The sequence below is a fragment of the Athene cunicularia genome (genome assembly GCF_003259725.1).
Source record: "Athene cunicularia isolate RWA chromosome 22 unlocalized genomic scaffold, athCun1 chr22_part1, whole genome shotgun sequence".
Classification (NCBI taxonomy): domain Eukaryota; kingdom Metazoa; phylum Chordata; class Aves; order Strigiformes; family Strigidae; genus Athene; species Athene cunicularia.
In genome coordinates this window covers 4693274-4695356 of record NW_020799128.1, presented here as the reverse complement: position 1 = coordinate 4695356, position 2083 = coordinate 4693274, and positions in this window count along the sequence as shown.

Genomic DNA, 2083 nt, shown 5'->3' with positions numbered 1-2083 from the left:
CCCGCACCCCCTGCCCGCACCCCCCCGCTGCCCCCCCGGACACGCCGCCGGCTGCCCCTCGCCCCCACCCGCGGTGAGAGGGGTCTGTCCCCCGAGATGCGCCCTACAACGCGTCGGGGGGGGCTGCAGGTGCAACCCCCGTGTGTTTTCCAGCCAGGACAGGGCTGGGGCGGGCAGCGAGGTCGAGCAGCCACCGCCAGGACTTTGACCACCCGGTTTCAAGTCCACCGAAGGGTTAATGTGAAAATCTCCTCAGGCCGGTCCTGCGAGGTGACCCTGCAGGGCCCTCCCAGGGACGCAGCTATCTTGTCTCCCTGCTCTAGGAGTCGGTGCTTATCCTCAGCCTGACAGGTCGCTGCTGTCTCCGACGTGCAGCTGGGTTTTGTCACCGTCACTGCGTGGCTCCTCACCTGCTCCCGCAAACTTGGCCCAACAAGCTGCTGCAGGATGGGGGAGTATCACAGTGTCCCCCCGGGCTGGATGGGGGTTACTGCGCTGGGTCAGCACCGCGGCTCTAACACAGCTCCTCTGAGCATCGCTCTGGCTTGTGCCAGCTCTGGATTTGGCCCAGTGAACGGGAAACATCTGCAGGAGATGCTCTTTCCTCCCCACCGCAGCACGGGAAGTGCGCAGGGTTGTGCAGTTGATTTCTGTGGATTTTCGAGGTGGCTTGTGCAGCTCCGCCGGCCGGACTCTGCTGGGCCCGAAGCAAGACTGGCTGAGGGGTGAGCACAGCTCCTCTGCCTCGCCTCGCCGCGTGGCTTCCCGCAGCTGGGGCTCAAATTCAGCTCCAGGTCCCCTGCTCGTGGGTGCTCCCCAGGACCTGCGGATCCACCTTTTCCGCGGTGCCAGAAGCCCTCTCAGTGCGGCTGAGGTCGGACCTGCCCGGGGCGGTGGGGACCACAGGGCACTGCTCTGAAGGCAAAGCTGCCCATGGCCCATTTTGCAGGCCCAGAGGCCACTGGAGACCACAGCAGAGCCCATGCTAGAGGTGCAGACCAGAGCCCTGCTCCTTCCTCCCTGCCGGGACGCTGGAGCCGTGACCGGGGCACGGGACGAATTGTCCCTGTGGCCTGTGCCGCGGGGACACGCAAGTGCGGCGCGTGCAGAGCGGAGAGGCACTGCTGTCTGCAGCGCCTTTCCAAGGGTGTGTTTACACCAATCTGTCAGTTAATAACCGCCTTGAAATAAAGCAAAAGCATCCCAAGGAGAGGAAGGGATGGACCAATTCAGTGAAGTTCATGCTGGTTCCACGCCCTGGAAGAGAAACAAAGCCCCAAGCCACAACCAGCACATGCAGAACCTCTCGGTGACAGAATCCAGACCGCATTTCTTTGGGAGCAGAAAACACACTGACAGGTTAAAACAAATATTACAAGAAGGAAACTACTCATCACAGGCTCTCAGACTGCTGAAAGTTTCTTCCTACTCCTGAGAGCGTCCTTCTCTCCCGGAGTCCTGAGCTGGACCAAGCACCTCTTTCCCAGAGACCTTTTCCGTGCACTGCAGGGGCCGCAGGGGCCCAGCGTGTCCAAGCTGCACAGGATCTGCCCTGCTGCCAGGATCTGGCCTGAACAGCCCCAGCTGCACCCTCTGAGCTCTGTCCCGGGGCTACTTCTCTGCTCTTCCTCGCTAGCAAGTCCTGCCAGTCTCACCTCTACATGCAAAAGAAGGGTCATTGGTGTGTGTATCCAGTCAAACTTGTGTTTTTAGCTGCAGAGAACAGCAAGGGAAGTGGCTTTCCCACCCCCATGCCCAGGGGCTGTCACTGGGAAGGGCTCTGCTGTCCAAGTGAGAGCTGGATGCAAGCTGAGGGAAAACAGATGGTTTCAAGATCAAGCCCATCATATGAATGAGAAGCCAAACTGCTGATGGATGGGGCAGTGCTCAGCTCAGGCACGGAGCCAGATGTAATGTTGTCCTTCCCAAACTGTAGGGCAGCTGATGACCGAGAACACAAACCTTGTTGAGGTCCAGAAGAGCCTGGCTGTAGAGACCATGTCCTAGCTGGAGCGCGTGCTGCGCCCTGTCACAGCACAGACTCTTACTGCACCTTTCCCTTGCAGTCGGGTGGTGGCTGCTG